Source organism: Populus euphratica, unplaced genomic scaffold, assembly GCF_000495115.2.
Source record: "Populus euphratica unplaced genomic scaffold, PopEup_1.0 scaffold5.1, whole genome shotgun sequence".
NCBI lineage: Eukaryota > Viridiplantae > Streptophyta > Magnoliopsida > Malpighiales > Salicaceae > Populus > Populus euphratica.
The window spans coordinates 3,171,033-3,191,981 of NW_011499848.1; the positions used below are offsets into that span (position 1 = coordinate 3,171,033).

The 20,949-nt window shown below is 37.2% G+C and overlaps 2 pseudogenes; one reads left to right on the forward strand and one right to left on the reverse strand.

The window, feature by feature from the left end:
* The first annotated feature begins 3,614 nt into the window (after positions 1-3,614).
* Positions 3,615-5,645, forward strand: LOC105115505 (peroxidase 40-like; annotated as a pseudogene).
* On the reverse strand, positions 5,232-16,278 carry LOC105115496 (flowering time control protein FCA-like; annotated as a pseudogene).
* Between the last annotated feature and the right edge of the window lie 4,671 nt (positions 16,279-20,949).

Genomic DNA, 20,949 nt, shown 5'->3' on the forward strand with positions numbered 1-20,949 from the left:
GTAGAAACACTTGGAAAGGCTGCATCCATGCATTCACATCATACCTACAGATCATCCCCGCGCGCGACTATAGAGGTTTTAGGTTCCACCGTGGAGCTAGAAATAGCGTGGGCCATAGTGGCATGCCGGGATGAATCGGTGTGATCTAGAAATTGAGTGAAAGCTTTTCTATCAATTTTTAGGAAAGTTTTTGGAAGCATGATATCATGGTATGAACACAGGAAGGTTACAAGGAAATAATTTATGATCGAACAATGAACATGATAAAGATTCTCACAATTTTGTCCACCTTGCTGTAGCAGTGAATATTCTTTAAATGACAGGATGGAGTGTATTTGCCTTTAAGCATCTTTAGAAAGTGGAAGAGATGGAAAATCGCACCCCTCTTGATTGTTCTCAGAAAAGAGAATTGGAAGGTGAGAATTGTCCTGCGTGATTAACACCCCAAACTTTCTAGTTAGCCACTGATCATGAACGTTTCATTTCAAGTTGCTATACTCTTTCTTAACAACACAGGAACTTTTCATTCCTTAACAGTTCACGTGAATGATCATCTAGAAGTCAATTGCACAACACATTTAAAAGGTTTGTTTCGAAGGTGTTTTGGATCATTGAAATAATGGACTGATTTCAACATCCCATACACGTACGCATACTTAATTACCATGAATGAGTGGCATGTGCGTACATACATGCCTCGCTAGTTCTAATTAAACATGAAAGCGTGAATTTATTCTTCTGGGACAAGCAAAAATAGTGTTGGGGATAATCTAGCCGTCAATATATAGAAATTTTATGTTCAGATCTTGAAAAGAGTGCGATAGGAAGGCACTGAAAGAATTAGGATAACATTTTGAATAACTCAAAATTCCTCGAATCACCCTTTTGAAAAGATATTAATTATGAAATGTAAAAAAGGAAAGACAAAATTCTCTGGTGGAATCTTGTCCAAGAAGATACATATAATTGTGCACTTCTTATGCCCAAAGAGGTGACCATTCTATATCAATGATTAATCAATCAAACAACTATGGTTGCATAGGCATGGTCCGCATGTGCTTACGAGTCTTTAGATGGAGGAGGTGGGACGTGGAAAGAACTAGCCTTTTTTTTCAACCCTATTCGTTTTGGATTCATCTTAGAGGAACTGGATATTCCTTTCTCTCCAATGATTTCCTAACCTAGCTTAAACAATGGCTGGTTTACTTCTGCGAGAGAAGTTAGTTTGCCCTTTTCTTTTCTTTTTTTGTTTAAAAGCACAAGTTTGGATCGAAGAGAGGACGAGTTACAGGCACTTGATTGATGGCATGGCCTTGTTTTTTGTCGTAGCAATCCAGCCCTTTTTTGAAAGGAGGCCTAGTTTCTTATTGATACAGAGCCCAGTACTCAAGAAATGGATTGTTCGAGAGGCCCGATTAATGGGCCCTCCCAGCTCGTAACACAAGGGCCTATATTGGAACATCTCTCTCCGAAGAAAATCATGGGCCTTCTTGAGAGTCCAGTCCATTCGCCTTTCTGTATGGCTCGGGCTATGGATCATCTTGCCGAAGGAAGAACCACTTGCTAATGTAACCACAAGAAACAAAACATGAACGGGAAGTCGAGCAGTAAAATTTTAGATTTCTATTAACAAAAGAGATACCAAATATACCTTACTTGTGACAGATTTAACATTGTTTCATCTTAGTTCTTCCCTATGTTCATTAATTCTCTTTTTCAGTGGCCATCTGACATTGTTGACAGATTGTTTCAAGAAGTGCCGGAGGGTTAATTCTATTTTGTTGTTTTATGCAGACTCCGGCGACCCTCAGATTGTTGATGCATCATTAATTTCAATTCTTAGGATTTATATTCGAACAACATAAGTTTTTGAACAACGTAAGTAAAGAACTCAACAATCATTTTACATGGACATGACAGCGCTCAAAAAATGACTCAAACCTAATCACAGTAGAGTAATTAATCATCGTGTGAATGAAGATCGACGGCATAACTTTATAAGGCATACCATTTACTATTATGGTAGAAAATATACTGAGACAAAATAGTCATTCTATTCAATATTCATAATACAAGATTTGTAGCACTTTTATTATTTTTCATTAGGGGAAATTTGCAAGGCTAAAAGGTGTTGAGGGGAATATAGTGGTTTTTTTAAAAAAAAAATTGTTTTATTAAGAAATACATCAAAATAATATATATTCTTTATTTTTTATAAATAATTTTAGGCATCTGATGATCCAAAAATATATTAAAAAAATTCAAAATTTCAGGAAACATAATTTCAACCCCTATTGCTACCTAATGGATAAGCATTAACAGAGACTATTACTTACTAGCACATTAAATTTTTTTATCTTTTAAATATTTGAAGTTAGATATTATATTTGTTTTAATATCTTGAATATAATTCATGAAAAAGAATGAAATGTAAACAAAAACTTGAATAATCTACGTGCAATGCCATTGCATGTCTCAAACTAGTGTGTGTACGCGCGCGCATGTGTGGTGTCCACTAGTCAGGGAGAGCATTCCTTGGTTCGGTTGGTTTTGACCCAAAAAATCAACCACATTGAAATTTACAAATGTGGAGAGAATACAAGAAGAAAAGCAGGAGAATTGAGGGAGCGCACAAGAGAGAAAGGAGACAGAGAGATAGATGGGCTGGCAGATGACCTGAGCAAGCTTTGTAGCATGAGAACCAACTCTACATAGTCGTTTCAAGCCTGCTAAGCATGCATGGTTTCTGAGATCAATTAGAATTCTATTTCAGAGATTGATCCTCTCTTGCCAGGGTCAATAATGCATGTACTCAGAGCATTGATCCTTGTCTTGAGAAAATGGATTTAGCATGTTAGATGAGATTTCTACTTCCGTTGTTTTTTCTACTCTCCTTTTGCTATCTCCATAGCATATCAAATTTACTGCCTTTGCTGGCTGTCATTCATGCGATAAACAAATTCCGGCCCCGAACAGAGCATGAAAAAGATTTTCTCAATTTTTTTCTCCATGCTCCCCCGACTCTTGATTGTTCTTATAAAAGAGATGCTGAAAGCAGGGAGCCTTAGCACAAAGTATTAGAAATTTTCCTTTTCAATGAAATGCAAATATCATATTTTTAACGATCACATTACAAGACATCTAAAAACCTGCCTATCGAACACATTTTAAAATACATTTCAGAAAACTGATTCAAAGAAGTAATAAAAATCTGTCTTAGCCTTGCACACATTTCAGAAAATACCTGCAGGTTATACTATCAATGGCCTGAATTCATGGTTTCTATCAGCAACACTAGAGATCCTTTTTTGCTCTTAGTTTTGATGACAGATTAAAAAGATGTGTGGGCTGTAAGCCTAGAAGACACCACTTAAACAAGGATCTGCATCTGTTGAGTTCATGAATGGAAACAATGCAACCCCTCAACGGAAACAGAACCTTCCAAGCTTCAGTGGTTTCTGACAAGCTACTGGGCCCCTTTCTCTCAACATACTTGGGAAATTTTCAATGTACCATCTCAACTCTGAGAGAAACATTCGGTAAAAAGAAAAATTGAAGCATATGGGATTAGGGTACTGCACGCTCATCATGTACTATGAACTTGACTGCTTCCAAGTCTTGACAGCGTCGTCCAGTAACCACTAACCACCCTTTGGTACAATACATGAAACTACTCCATCTCTCTTTTTTTCGCAGCAATTTCTATTCAAGTGAACTGAAGCTATTAACCCCGGCACCATTTCATATACGTTCACACAAGCTAGTGTAACATGGATATGAGCTTACCTTTTTTGTTTTATGATGCTTATTAAGCTTGTAGTTGAGTTGGCAAAGCACCAACCACTTTGAACAAAACATGTGTGGATGGTATTGGTGGGCTATTGCAGTTTGACGTGTTCAAAGAATCCTGCCCAGAGGCAGACCCTTATATCTTGGGTTGAAAGTGCAATCTCCGAGGAACCAAGAACGGCAGCTTCCATGCTTCATCTTCCCTTCCATGATTGCTTTGTTAATGTAAGTCAAAGTTTAATTTTATGGACTTCACATATTGTTTATCTTTATGAAAGCTTTTATTGCAATAGCAATGGCCATGATACAAATTGTGTTGCAGGGATTGGGCGCTTCAGTGTTGCTAGCTGAGACTGAGAACTTTGTGAGTGAAAAAAGCTGGACCATTTAACTTGAACTCGTTAAATCTGATCTGGCATCTGTTTGTCCTGAAACGGTTTCTTGTGCTGATATTCTCGCAGTTGTTGCCACTGATTCTGTTCATCTTGCGTGTTGCATTTATGCCACTCTTCATGTTAAAAGAATATCTCACTTTCTTTAAATGGTTTGAACTAACCTGAATTCTACTTAATCTGCAGTCTGGTGGACCAAATTAGGAAGTCCAGATGGGAGGAAGGACAGCTTGAGTGCTAGCAAGGCAGCAGCGACTGGGAATATACGTGCTCCAAATTCTAGTGTATCAACTCGTAGCGGTTAATTTTCAGAATGTCGGCATCATACTGAATGATATGGTCGCCCTCTCAGGTAACATGTTTCCTATCCTAATGCATGTCAGGACACTCCTGCCACCTGAAAACCACGGTCTAATTTTGATTCGGCAGGTGCGCACACAATAGGAAAAGCTAGATGCTCAACTTTTAGCTCTCGATTCCTGTGCCCTGGTAACTACGTTGGCCGTGATGTTAATGTGGACTTCGTTCAATCGCTACAGCAACTATGCTCATAAACTGTTGACAGCAACACGACAGCTGCAGATCTTGACGTAGTGACCCCGGCTACATTCGACAATCTTCTCTCAATAAAGGGATTCCTTCCGTCTGACCAGTTCTTTGTAATAGAAGATGATCGCACACGTGAGATTGCAGAATCCTACGTGGAGGATCCATTATTATTCTGAGTTCAAGAATTCCATGATGAAAATGGGTGGCTTAACGCCGCTTAAAGGTGACAGGCGAAATATGCGTGAATTGTAGGACAGTCGACTAATCTTTCTTTCGATTACTGCTAGCAAGATGACAAGCCATATGCTGATAACCTGGCTCAATTTAGAAGCTTTATCCATAATCCATGAGGTTTATATAAACGTTCGAGCGTGTTAAAAAAAGCACTCGAAAATTATAGTTTTATAATGTCCTAAAACGGTTAAGCACCACTTCCGATTTTCTTTTCTGCTGTGAATCTAGTATAACCCAACACTAATAAAATAAAACTGGCAAATAAACAGTACAACGCCTAGTGAATAGTACTATTATTATTCATCAGCATCACTTGCCATCTCGGATCCTCAAGTGGGGCCAAATATGGGGTTCATGTGGTTACAAGTGAATATTGGATCATAGGTAGCAACTGATATGTTATATGCAAGTCATTACCCCGTGCACTGATGGCACATACGCATTTGCATACAGCAACTGTTGAACAGTACATCGCCACAGCTAGTAAAGATTAAGCTGGAAAAACTGTTCAATAAACATCTCATTTAGCATTTAAAGCTCATAGCAGTTGGTGCCGCTCCTGTCGGATTGCCAGTGCTCTCACTTGGCATTTCAAGTAGCTGTAACTTTGCCCATGTGCTGCCTCATATTCCTCTCTTCAAGTTCCTGGAGAAGAACGCAACACAACATGAGTAAGAGCACGACGGAACAGAGAATTAAAAACTCCCAAACTGTCTTCCAAAGCACATTTAAGGGTGTCTATGCCATCTTCCAAAACAATTTACCACATCATGAGACTTGAATTGTCAGTCTCGTAAAAAAACAAAAAAAAATCCAATTCTACTCCCCAAAGCAACCCAATGTCCCATGATCATGACCCACTGATAATGTTATCTTGGCAGTTTGCACACAAGTGCAATGCTGCAGGTGCTTTCATTCAGTTTCATCCAAAAGGGCACCTTGCAAGGACGAGTTCCTAATTTTGATGTTCAGGCATAATTTTCTACGTCTCCTTTGCACTAATTCCTATTTGTCTTGAGAAACTTTGGATGAAAAGAAAACCATCCCAGAGTAAAATAAAAATAGAAAATTATCAGAACCTGCTGGCTTATTCCTCCACATCCAATCCTGAGCAACTGGACGCCCCTGCAGCAGACAATGACCTTAGGAATGATCTATTATTACAGAAAAGATCCAAGGACATGGAAAAACACAAGGTACCTGGAAGCGTGTCGAATCGTTGACTGAACTAGCTGCTGCAGGTAATTGTGTATAACCATGTTCCTGCAAAGTCAAAAGGAGATCCAAAAGGCAGATGACAAAAAACTCCTAACAGGAAAAAGATAAACATGCAAAAGTTGTGTTCACATGCATATTTCCTTCCATTTAAATCTCCAGTGAAAAAACAGATAGCAGAACATTTTCCACAGTTTTAATGAAGTTAAATTCTACAATGTGCCAGTGCAACAGGCATGGACTTGCATTCCATACAAGATACAAGATATTATAGGTTTAAAACTAAAAATTATGCAGTTGCATGGTGTGAAGACACCAATAGTTTCAGATTAAGGCTTGGTTGTTATTGTTTGTTTTAACAAGGGAGAAAATCAAACATATAAAAAGGTCTCCAATTTCAAGACTTCTCGAGCAATTGTGGATAGCATGAAAAGCACATCCACCTAATGCAGAGCGCCATCTGCAACATTCCAATCAAAGCAAACTCCAGGGAATATACCAGATTTCATACATGTAGGATACATTGATTTTTTGACAAGGGAACCAACAAAGATGGACAGGCTCAACCAAAAAAGTGCACCAGGGGCAATCTTTTTCATACAATGCAATCTACAAACGATCCAAAACTACACTAATCATTCCCTGGATTAACAGACAGGCCAAATTTCTTTGGACAAGAAGACCTCTGGTGGGTGACAATGCTGTCAATTATCATTGGGAATTCATATGAGTTTATGTAATACATTTACATTCTTCCATTTAAAATTTCTATGCAGTTATTATCTTACCACCTGCAAAATATGCAACTTGACAGAATGTAATGGTATGTGGAATGGCCAGGCAAAGACTGAGGCTTAATTTGCTAAAACAGCCATACAACAACTAATGGAAAAATCAGTAATCAAAAGTAAGTACCCACAAAAGGAGGCTTTTGAGGCATTCTCATTTTAAGACAGGCATTACTGTGACACATTAACAAATAACAAAATCCTTTCTGATGACTGGTAATTATCTGAGCATATCTTGTTGACCCCTAACTTCAGTAGTGGCATACTGGAAGTTCATGATATGGAGTTAGCGAGGGTATATGATATGCACTACAATTTGGAACAACAATATAAACACTAACCATAGAAGAAAAGGAAGGCTGTGGCTGCTGTTGCTGGTGGCGAAACTGTGTTTGAAGATGCACCTGTTGGGTTTGTGGCACTTGCTGGGTGGGCAAAACTTGGGGATTTGTCTGTGGTTGAGGCAGTTGAACTGGAGGTTTTTGGTGCAGTTGCTGCTGTTGCTCGAATAATTTCAATTCTTCAGGCTTCTCCCACTGTCCAGTCACAGGGAAATATTAACAGCTAATTAAAACAATTAAGTGCCAACAACAGAGCATATCAACGATCAGTTGCTTACTCGGCTTTCATGAGTTACACCGTTATAATAGTACTTGAATCCCTCAGGGGATGTATGCTCAGTCCAATTACATTTTAAAGGAGCAACAGTCTGACTCAAAACACCTGCAGTAGGAGCAGAAGTAGATGGAGGCAAATCTACAGGAAGTGGAGTGCTGGCAACTGCTTGTGGAGGCCACTGAGAATGTGAAGGCAGGCAGTGTTTTCAGCATATAATCATAATACCACAAGTTTAACAAGCAAAAGGAAGTACAACAGCAAACACAGGATTGAGAGAAAATAGTATAATTTCTTAGATGGGCAAATTAGTGCAGCATCCTAACATGAGAAACTGGAATTTGGGTTTTCAAGAAGTGAAAGGTGCCCCACAAAAAGACAAGTGGTATAAATGTATGTAAAATATAATGGGCACTAACAGGTCAGGCAGATAAAAAATTATCCAACGCCAACACCCAGCAACACTTTCAAGTTCAAGTTTACTTGTGATCAGAACTACTTTTCCAGCAACCAAAATAATGTTTCCAGCTTTAGATAGCAGTTTTAACCAATGATGTCAAGCAAATGATCTACAGCTGTATGCAAATTAAACCTTGCAGCCCAATACATGACTTTTACCAAAATTTGAAGAGAAGGGAGTAATGAATCTAGGAATTCCCGACCACTACACAGCTCTTTACCCTCTAAAAGCTTATCGTACCTGCTGTTTTGGAGCCTGGGGACTCTGTTGCAGTGTGCTCTGGTTTGATGGTTGCATCATCTGCAACTGTTGCTGCAGCTGGGAAAAAGCCTGTTGAGATGACTGAAAGCTTGCTTGCAGGGTTTGAGTCTGTTGTGACAGCATCTGAGCTAACTGAGAAGGGGACTGCTGGAGAGGCTGAAGTAGTTGCTGCTGAATAGGTGCAGGCAATTGCTGTTGATTTATTGCTACAGACATGGGGTGGGGGGCTTGTAGTGCTACATTTGATGAGATGCCCTGCTGGATCTCAGTTTGAGAAGTAGGCAACTGTCTTCCAAAGCCAATCATATGCTGTGATGGCAGTGCTTGACTGAAGGGTGTTTGACCAGTAGTAAGCGAACTCTGTAGCTGACTGACATGAGAAGTCTGTGTCTGAGGATAGGAAGATGCAGCTTGAGCATGTAGTTGAAGGGAAGGTGGCAAGTGCTGAGGCGATTGAAGTGGTTTCTGCAGAGGTGATATTTGCTGGCTAGCAGGGGGGAGATGCTGCAGCGACTGGTTAACAGTCTGAAAAATATAACATGTAGACAATATTTGTTAGTCTAGGATGACAATGAGAAGCACATGCAAGCATCAATAAGTGTCTTCACGTGCCCATGATGCAGCAGGAGAAACTGTCAGTCTTCAAAGTTCTGTAAGAATAGAAGTAAGGGTCTGGGGTCTGAATTGCTAAAGCTAGCAACAAGAAACATATGCTTAGAATTAAACTAAGGAAACTAGTGCGCAACAAAGGAGACAAGTTTCTCATAAGAAGATATTCAATATACCATGCAATCAAAGATTATACATGTCAAGAAAAAGACTGCCAACTCTATGAATCTCTAAGTGGGATATGTGACAAGGAAAGGGGTATTTTATCAAAAGTGAACATGATCAGGTGATCAATATACCATCCAATAAAAAAATTGTTTTGTAAGTAAAAGATACAGTCAAAACAAAAATTAATCATGGGTAAGAGAAAATGCTAAAGAGTTTCAACGTATCAGATAACTGCAAATAGTCTTACCTGGTTTAAAGGCATTGCTAAGTCACCAGACCTAGGAGGCAACTGATTCCCAAAACCATGAACACCAGCATTGGAGGAAGGACCCATATTCTGGGGACTCATTGGAAGCCAAGCATTAGGCGGAATATGGTCACCCATAGGATCCCCTAAATTTGGTGGTGGTCTAACAAAAGTGAGCATGAAAGCAATGTTGTCAAAAAAATAGATAAATAGAGAAGAAGCTGAAGTGACAGTTTATTTTACCAGAATGTTAAGTGAAAATTTACCTAAGCCCTGAAGCTTGAAATCTTGGGCCGACACCTGGACTACCAAATGCAGGACCACCTCTGGGGAAAAAAAAGCCTCCAACATTTATTTTGTGAATTTCATTCAAAATGTAACAAGAAATGTACAAGTAATCCAGAGTGAAAGATGATGACAGCTGAAAAACCTTGAGTCTCCTCCGGGCCTGGGCCTCTTAGGATCTGCAAACCGGACAGTTAATGGTTGCTCACAACCCTGAACAGTTCAGAAAATTGAAGTAAAAAGGTGACACTTAATATTATATTCAGTAAACCTAACATCATAAAAGCAGCAACCACTCCTTACTCTCATTGTATATATTCCGTTAAGACCATTAATAGCTGCCAATGCCATGTCTCTATGGGAGTATTTAACAAAACCACAACCTTCAGAATGATTCAACAGGAGAATCAGCAGTCGAAAGTTAGAAACATGATGGTATTAGCTTCACATAGTTAAGAACATAAAGAAAAGGAAGTGCCATGAAGAATGCACTGAGGAGAAGCATCAACCCTGCACGCTGTCACATAAAATGTTGGCCAATTGTTTACTGTGATATATACTGATAATACCATCCATCCCTTATTGTTATGTAGATAATTTAGAAAAAGAACAATAACAATCTAATTTGCTCCACAAATACCTAGAAAAAAATAAGCGGCATCTAAGTTGAAAAGAAAATGAATTCAAATACAGGAATATTATGTTTCTTAAATAAGAGTTAAGGGCACACCACGACTCTGCTTCATTTCATCACGCATAAGGTAAACATCTTCAACCCGACCATATGGTGTAAAAATCTGAACAAAGAAACACTTATTATTATACACATGCCTAGAAAGAAAAAAGTAAACTGAATAAACGATATTCATATATGCATCGAACTATGAGGGAATGGTATAGAAGGTATATCCACTCATCAGATAAACCAACAAAAAGTTAAATATTCACTAGAAGAGAATAAAGCATTCATTAAGAAGGAGAGAGGAAGGCAAGCTGTCAGAAGAATAACAAAACAATAAACAACCAAAAGACATGTGACATACTTCCTCAACTTCCTTTTCTGTAGCCTGTTTGTTCAGTGAACCAACAAACAACTTGTACTCAACTGCACCTACCATACAAAGGAAAAAATCAGTGAAGGAAATTAGAAATAAAAACATATTTGCATGTGTTCTGTCCTATTAAAAACAAGTTTTAACTGTTCAAGGAACACAGCACCTAAAAGAGCATTTGCAAATGGAAAATATTTGATCCAAGATAGTAATGAAGAACAAGAAATGTCCATTTTATAAAAGTTTTGAGAAGTTAGCAAACCTAAGAATGTTTCAGAGAGCAGATTCAACATGTAAGAAACAGATCAAACTTCAGAAACTTGGAAATCTCAGTTAAGTCATTGACAATTACCAAGGCGCTCTCGTTCTCCATCAGCATATCTAACTTGGATAGGACCCACACCCTGGAAAACAAATGTTTAACATGTGAAACTGCTATAATGGTCCACATGATTGGAAACCAAGCAAAGGAACATAACTAACCCCAGGCAGAGTTCGTTGATTGTGCAAAGCTCTGATGGCCCTATCAGCTTCTTCTGAGGTTGCATATTTTATAAAACAACAGCCTGCATGAGTGAAATGTTTTTAACCTGATTTTCATGGTTACTTACACCTTCAAACGGTGGTGTATATGTCATTAAATCAAAATGCAAAAAACACATGCCAGCACTCTTATGCATTAAACCACTGCATGTCAACATGCAGATTATTGTTAGGAAAAAAGAGTGCTCCGATACTCAACTAGAGCATTGCAGCTTTAGATCCATAAATATAATTAGCTGTTATTATTAGAAGTCATGAGCTCTTAGGACTAATTGAAGGATTATAATCTAAAGGGGTTTGAAAAAGCATGAAGAAACCTGAAGGCACACTTGGGTAAAAATCATAAAAAATGGGAAAGTGGATGTAACAGATGTTCTTCCCGCATTCTTTTGCAGCACTCATGGCATAAAGAATGTCAATCATGAAGTAGTCCACAATGTTCTCTCAAACAATATAATTTGCTTAAAGACTAACAACAAATAAACCAAGAGAGCATATGTGGGAAATCATCAGGTCTTAGGCCAAAGGTCTCACATGTAGCCATTTCATTGGTCAACATAATGCGACAAAAAAGTAGAGTACTGATAAAGGAGTTTAGAAATAACAACCATAATAGAAAACAGCAACATGGCAGTAATAGCATGACCAAAACCATATAAATCAACAACTTATGCACAAGCCAAATAGTGTTTGATGATCACTTAAAATCATGTTTGTCAACAAAAAAAAGGAACATAAGATCTCCCCTGCACTCCAGCATAAAAGGTCTGTGGCACTGGTAGTCAAACATGCACCAAGTAAAATGACATCCAAAGCGCGTTCTCCATTTTGGTCTCAAAATCTTACAACTCAGTGAGCCTCTGCATACATAGGGCCCCAATCTAGAACAGACAAATGTACCTCCTCCAAAATAAAGATGAAAAATGTACCATGGAATCAATAGTGTTCTTCATTTGGCTCTTTTTGTGCAAAGAATAAGCTAGTGTAGAGCATAACCATGAGACTTCTAAACATACAGCACATCCAGACTCCTATCGCAGCCTGTCTGCTAAGAACTCAAATGTCACAGACATGCACATTCAAATTCCCTGCTGCAGTAAAATTAATAGATAACTTATAACAGATAAAACCTTTCTCGGCTTCATATTTTTTTTAATCAAACACAACCAGGTTCATCTAGAAAGAAGCCATCTGTCTTAGCTACATTATCAAGTCATCTTGGAGACAGGGTAAAATATGGATCGTCGCACATAACAGGGAGAATGGCACAACCAAAATGAAACAGAAACAGGAAAGGTAATATAGGATACACCAATATAAAAGAAAAGGATTGATGAGCTGTCGCCACTAGACAAGACAACCTTCAAAGTGTTCAGCCAAAACTCTTTGAAACATTCACAAAGTACAACACACAATACAGACTGAGAGCAAAAGGCCATTGTTTGATCACAAATGCTAGCAATGGCTGCTGCAAGAGGGTTCTTGCGTGATGTTTGAAACAATTCAAATGATAAAGCAATAAATTTTATACAAACTCTCTCACCATGCTGCAAGGTCAATTTTGCAAAATTTGAGGAGCAGTGCATCAATTAGGACTAAGACTCCTATGTGACCACCTTACAGGTGGCAGTAGTGGTGCACCACTTCAACCATAATGATCAACTAAGTTTGTAGCATCAACTTTCAAACAATTTTGATATATAAAAAAAAAAATGAAGTGAAATAGCACCGGAGAGATCGACACTAATATGCCTCACTGTAAATGGACCCTGATCTGTTATTTAAACTATCTACCTGATTCTATTTAGGAATATATAACCAGGAATTCATCATGAACCTCTCCTGCTTAGCCACTAGAGCACGATTAAAAAAAAAAAAAAACTAATACAAAACCCCTGACACAATAATATACAGCTAAGAAATTATTGCAGTCATGTGTCACCAAACTGCCATTTGATTGAGTTCTACAAACCTGGCACATACCTAGTAAAAAACAATTAAAAATGAACATTTAGTACCTAATAAGAAACACAACAACAAAAAATATTAAGAGCAGAATGCTATAGAGCACATCATCCACAATTGCCACACCATGACCATCACAATCTCATTCAAATGCAACTACGTAAATAATGAAATGATTTCTATTAACCAAATCAATGCAGGTCACCACATAATGAAATTGAATATGAAATTATAACTAATCACAAGCTGCTAGCAACCACCAAGCACAAACCTTAATAATTAAACAAAACCAAAGCACTGGAAGAAAAATCCTTACTTATCAATATTGCGCTCTACCTCACAAGCATGGTTAGAACAGCAAGACTAGGAAATGGTCCCCAAATTTAAACATTCAATTTTTTAGACCCTTGGTTACATGAAATCAAGGAATTGGCTTTTGATAAATAGACCATGGAAACAACAACATGCACACACTTCGAACCAAGCCATAAGCATACAAACCAAAGGGATAAACATCATACATGCCTGCCACAACATTAGTAAGACAAACCAAAGGGATACACAACATACACGCCTGCCACAACATTAGTAAGTGCGCTGTCTTGTTAAGTATAACTGTTAAGTTCTAATGGAACACAAATAGGCGCCAAACCATGAGTAACACGCGTCTTACTACCACAACCCAACTACAAAAATAAGCTCCATGTTATATTCAACCAACAATCAAACAAAAAGCTTCCCAAGATATGTCCACATAACGAAGCTTTAACATCCATCTCACAAGCAATAGGCTTATATTTCTTAAAAAACACATCACATGTTAATTTTCAAGATACTACTGCAACTGTTGGCACATCCATGTTCAAAAAAACAGAACTAAGCCAGAAACCTCGAAGTACAGCATAAGGCAACATTCACATTACATTCAGACAATATTCATCTTATATCCATCATCTCATATCATAGAGAGGGGAAATAATCAGACGATCACCATAGACAATATTCATCCCATAAGAAATGGCCTATCCCTCATATTTCCAGAGTAGCTTTGGAGTTTGGAGGGATGCATAACCGACAACCACAGCTCATTTAAGTAACCAACCACATCCAACTACCAATCCAACTGCTAACCATCTCATTTGACAGTGCAAAAAATGATATCAACAACATTCAAATTGGACAGCTCCCAGTTTGCCAAGAAAAAAACCATAAAAAATCCTTAAGATTATATCATGTTTAACACCATTAGGAGAGTAACAATTAAATATTTTCTGGTGTCACTGTGAACAAAAGATGTCCTTATAAACATCCTGACATAAAAATGCTACAGTATGGTAATAGACATCCACATTACAGAACACTCATTGGGTAATACTCTCACTGCAGCAGCCACTATGACGAGAGGAGGATCTAATCATCTTCAAGTTCCAAACTGCTATAGAAAACTGTTTTTTAGTGGGTTTGCATGTGCTGTCTTCATGTTTTGACAGGACGAAGACAAAAAAGGGGACCAAAACCAACAAGCCCGAAACTTGTTGCAAAAATAAACTGAGATGAAAGATGAGAATACTTTGCTCCCATCAGCCTCTTAGAGACCTGAAACAAGATACATAGGAATCACAATTACTTCATTTAAAAATAGCAGTTTACATACCTTGTTGCTGTCCTGTTCTCTTGTCTTTGATCAATGCAACTTCTATCACGTTTCCATGTTCTTCAAACAAGGGGCGAATCTGGCATCGAATCAGTAAAACTACATTAAGATGGCACAAACATGATACTATAAAGTAAAAATTTCTTGCCTGATAAAGTTGAAGATAACCAACCGTGAAAAGACACAAATCAGCATCGTTTATGGTAAGACACTAGCCACAACAAAAAAGTGGAGAGTACTTGTGCACAGATACATGTATAAGAGGTATCAAGTGCTTTCTTCAGGGTTCAGTGTAAGTCTAATTATAATATTTCATGCATCAACTAAATGACTTACATCCATTTCAGTTGCTGTCCTTGGAACAGAACCCACAAAGAGCTTTGCAAAAGCAAAACCACTACGACCACCACCACCATCAAACCTATCTGCAAAATACAAATTCATTAACATCTGAACAAGAAAAGACAAAAAAACACATAATTTAACTTTAATGGCATGATTAGCACAAAATAAGAGCAATCAGATTAATTTAAATTGCCATTCAATTCCACCAAAACTACACGAATAAACACCCAATTCCCAAATTAAGAAAAACAATAATTAAATTACCATTCAATTCCCACTAAAACTAGACATCTAAAACCCAATCCCCAAATTAAACAACGAAATTGAGTTAAATTCCTTTTCAACTTCATAATGAAACCACGCAAACAAGACACAGATCTCCGAATTAAACACATATCAATTACCAAAACAGAAATTAAGAGAAAAATGTTTCAATTTTAAACTAAACAAAACTTTACCAGGCGAGCTTCCGTGAAACCCTCGTTTGCGCCCGGAAATATTCTGAGGTGGCAGGGACATCGGAGGCGGCAATTGATAATTAGGCACAAACCCCCCACCTGCACCCCCCATCGGCCTAAACCCCCCATCACCACCACCACCCATGGGCCGGAATCCACCATCTCCACCTACACCACCACCCGGAGGACTATCAAACGAGCGCCTTCCCCCTCCACCGCCTTGGTAATTATTAGGGCTACGGCGATTGTAATTGCTGTAATTGTTGCTGTTGTCGTTATCAGAATAGCGGATAGCGGTTTATAGGATTGTCGGAGAAGCGGGAAGGGGCGTCGGAGAAGCGGGAAGGGGCGTCGGAGAAGCGGGAGGGACGGCGGTTAGGGTAAGAGGAATCTTGGTTGTCGATGGTGTTGTTATAGCTGCTGGTGTTGTAGCTGTAGTTGTCGTTGTCGTTGTCGCTGTCGCTGTAGCGTTCTCCTCCCCTGTGTCTGTTCATTGATAATTTAGAGGGAAAAAACCCTAATTTTGACAAACCCTAATTCAGTGACTTGTGATTTTGTTGAAAGACGGGGGAAAAGATTTAGGGAGGGAAAGGGAAATATGAGAGTGACAAAACTGGACTGAAGAATTTTTCTTTTAGGGGTGGAGAAATTTCGTTTTGGTTTATAAGACAACCATGACTTATGGTAAACAATCATTATGGTCCCTCGAGTATCGGTATGCAGTCTGGTCAGCCCTTTTGTATGTAAAAACAATGCCGATGAGTCACAAGCTCTGAGAAAGTTAATGCAATTGGCCACCACGAAAAAAAATGGTATTTAGAAAATAAATAATTATTAATAGCACTAAATGTCCTTATTCATTGCAGAGACTTGAAAAATAAAATAAAGATAACTCTTTGGTTGTAGGAAAATTGTTTGGTATTTCATTTGTCATTTAATTTAAATGACAAATTATTTATTGTCTATCTTTACATTTACATTTATACAGTAGAAAAAAAACAAAAGAGATAAAGTGTGTATTTAGTATTGTAATGGAGTGTAATTTTTTAAAAAAAAATTAAATTGAAACAGATAAAAATAATATTTTTTATTTTTTTACATTAATACATCAAAATTATTTTAAAATAAATAAAAATTATGCATCAAACACATATTTATTTTATATTAAAACATTCTATTTTCACAAACTTACTAATGTTCTTGCAGTGATAATGAAAATATATTTTTTTGAACATATCCTAGTTTAAAACCCTAGTTTCGAGTTTTAACTGAGTTACCGAATCATCTAGATTAATTTTTAAAAAATCAAAACAATATTATTTTAATAAAAAATAAAAAATTAATGAGTTGTAACTGGGTTTTGATTAAACCATCCTAGGTTTTTTTTCTATTTTTTTTAAAATTCGATCTCGGATCAATCTACTTGTCAGGTTAGATTTCAAAACTATAAATGAGAGTGTAAGGTTATCAATTAATTTCCTTTATAATAATAATTGAAAAAAAAGCCAGCAATATTGCTAGAAAATATATTTTATTTTTCTCTTTAAAATGATATCAATAACTATATATTAAAGACTATTGCTTATATTCACCATGAATAATAAATGATGAAATTTGAAATTATAATTTTATATAATTTATGTAAAGGGTTAAATGCTAAAACTTTTAATTTCAATGTTTAAGTTTGTTGTCCAGTCTAAAGAATTTTAGACTGCGTGGAAGTTTGACAATTATTGATTTTAAAATATTTTTTATTTTAAAAATTATTTTTGATATTAATATATTAAAACAATATAAAATATAAAATATAAAATAATAAAAATTAAAAATTAAAAATTAAAAATAATTTTTTAAAACATAAATCAATCATATCACGCCAACAATCAAAAGGCATGAGTTAGATGAAGGACTTATTCATCGTAAATGAGAAGTAGAAAGTTCGATTGGATAAAGGTAAGAGATTCAGGGGTTATTTTGACCCATCGTTAAGACTCGAGAAAGCTACAAATGATTTTCTGATCCAATGATTACAAACGGCTCTGCATGTCTTTGGGCTGAGCTTTGTTCGAGAGCCTGGGTTCGAAATGGATATTTTTGTGGGTTCACTTACTTTAACTTGGATCATGGTGCGGTTTCATGTTACAATGGGCTTTAGGGTTGCGTTTCTAGTCCAGGAAAGATCGAAGTAGAGACAGAAACTTCGCCTATATTATTTTTTTTCCAGCTCCTGCGTGTGCGTGTTTCTTTATCAAATTTCCAGTCTAGACAGAAACTTTCTTCCAAGAGCAGAAGAAATTTAAAGATTTTCTTTTCCAACTGAATTCTTTCTAGTTGCTGCGTGATTGAACATTTCTGGTTTAACGAAACGAATTCATGCCACTATAGCAAGTCTCCACAAATCAAAGGGACTTGAAGCTCGGGGGAGTGCAGATATGACCTTCCCTTCAAACTTTCTTTCATCTTCACTGTTTTCAAAGTGTTGTCAAGGCCACTTCTGAAGCTGCATATCATAAACCACATTCCCTCTCTTCTTTCAGATTCTCTATCTGGGAACTAGAGATTCTCAAAATCTTTAGCAAGTTGGCCTCTTGAAAAATGGAAGTGATCATGTGATCTGCTCTTAGGGATATCGGATTGCATGAAATGAGGTTTACAATTCTAATTCCAGGTCAGGTTTGCTAAAAGAGTGATTTGGAACGTTCTCGTTGCACGCAATTCAGAAACTCTAAAACCTGACAACCATCCACGCAACTCTTCGAGACCTTCCATTTTCACTACAAAAGCCAAACCACAGTACTCGAGGAAAAGCTCGGCTAACCAAGACTGCTCAGCCTAAGCTAGCACATAGATCGAAAAAGACCCAGCAAGCACCATTCACATAGTGAAACGGCTTCCCAGTTAACAACCAGACCAGAGTTGCTCCACAAATTAAATGGATCGTAAGCAGATGACAATCCAAGCAGAGCAGATCCCAACACACGTTTCTTTCCAAGCACCAAACACACAACGTAAATGGGTTCCATTTCTCGGCATACCTATCAATTTAAGTCCCAAAGAGGCCACGCCACGAGCTATAACCATCCTCCTGCAGTGTCCTAACAAAAAGAAGCCTTGAATTACATTCAAACGACAAGCTGATTCAAAAGTTTCAGTAGATACAATACATAAGCACATACCAAGGATCTGCTTCACCATCAAGCAAGATGGTCACTGTTTCTTGAAAGTGTACGGTATAAAACAATTCTAAGATTTACTTGCTCATTCCACATCCATGTTAAACAAAAATAAGTGAAGCTATAAACTCGATAATACAAGTATCCTGAGAGCACTAGCTTATGCACCAAAAAGAATACAAGCTTCACCGCTTCACATTTGAACGAACTAGACCAACTAAGCACAAGAAAAGGAAAGGAAAATAACCAGGCAATCAATTCTGTGTAGATGGCCTGCGATTCATATTCCCATAATAGCTTTTGATAGAATACACTAGAAACAATCATAACCCTTTTTTTATTCAGTAACAACAACCAAGCTTAGCTCACTAGTTTCCTACACAGCCATATGGAAATGATTCTCCAAAGGAAACGAAATAAACATATGTGACTATCAAAATCAGTTCTAATAGTTCCAAGGGGAAGTGGTTTTTTTAATCCACCGCTACTTATAACGGAATAGCTCTTAACTTTAAGCAGAAAACGAGAAACCAATAACTGCTTTGAGAGCTTTCTATCTTCATTCGTAAATTGTAGCCCAGCACTTAAAGCATGCACAGGCAATATAGCATTGTTGTCAATCAAATTCAGGCAATAGCCCAGCACTTAAAGCATACACAGGCAATATAGCATTGTTGTCAATCAAATTCAGGCAATAGCCCAGCACTTAAAGCATACACAGGCAATATAGCATTGTTGTCAATCAAATTCAGAAATGAGAAAATACTTTCTAAACTCTCAAGCCTAGAAGTTTACAACAAAACTGAATCTATTGCATGTTCACAGACGGACAGAGATTACTTGCATTTCTAAGACCGCAACAGGGGGGGGAAATCATCTCGCTGCAATGACAGAGCTTCAAAGTGTAAGCATAAAGGAAGCTCAAATGGATAACTTAGCTGTGCCAATTCAGCAATCGAAAGTATTGCTTGCCAAAGAGGCTAAGCAAAGAGTAACAGACACTCCTTTTACAAATAAAGGAACAAAAACCTGTCAGTTGGCTGGAATAATAAATGGAAAAAAAAAAACAATGCAGCTGGAAATTTTTGTTGCCAGATTAATGAATCTTAGGTTCGAGGGGCTACAAGCATGCACAATACAGTTATCTCATGCATACTCAACCTTGCTATACTATCTACCTTTAGTTATAGATGAGACATGTTCAACGTCTTTCAAACTTTCTAATGTTCCCATTTTCCACATGCATTTTTGGTTTAAAGAAACCAACCTGAGTTGAACATTAAACATTCTTCCTGTAAACAACCTGAATTGAGAAATGACAGGAAACATGAAACGAAATTGAAGGGAAAAAAAAGAAGAAGGAAAAATTGACAGCATATAAGAGATTCTCTCGGAAGGTGAAGTGATGGTTCATACATGCGCGCGCGCGCGTGTGGTTTTTCATAGAAAGTTTAAATAGTTACATTTTTTTTACTGAAATGGAGGTGAAGGCAGTCAAGGGACCAGGAAGAGTATCGATCATTGTATATAACTGGTGGATCCCTCGAGGGTGGAGGTTACTGTTTACAGCTGCTCGTTATGTTTAAACTTGACGAGGGATTATTAAGTAACTGCAACAAACATTACTGGAGGGGAAGCCAACTTGCCGATATTATATGGGCCGGTCCAAGTCTAGTTTTCTTCGTTTCTCTGACCCAGAAAATATTCTGGGGCTCAAATCAGCCTAATGGCTTGGCAAAAAGCCCCAATGTCAATTCCTTATCGTTACAGATAAAAACAAAAACTGAAAATAGTGGTTGTTGATTTTGTTTTTGTTCTCAAAAAAAGTTTACTGTTTTTCTTCTTATTATAGTTTTCAAACCCAGCTGATTTAAAATTTAAATTCTAAATTTTAACCGAGTTACTAAATTTTAACTAAATTATTAGATCTTGAGAATTAATTTTTTTAAATTAAAATTATATAGTTTTAATAAAAAAAATAACAAATTGTAATTAGATTTTTTATTAGATTATAGGATCAACATACCAGGTCAATTGAGGTATATCAATTTTTTTTTTTTATTTAACTTGATTTTAATTTTAAATTAACTAAATTCTAAATAAATTTATCATACCGAACCGGATTTTAAAACCATGGTTATTACTCG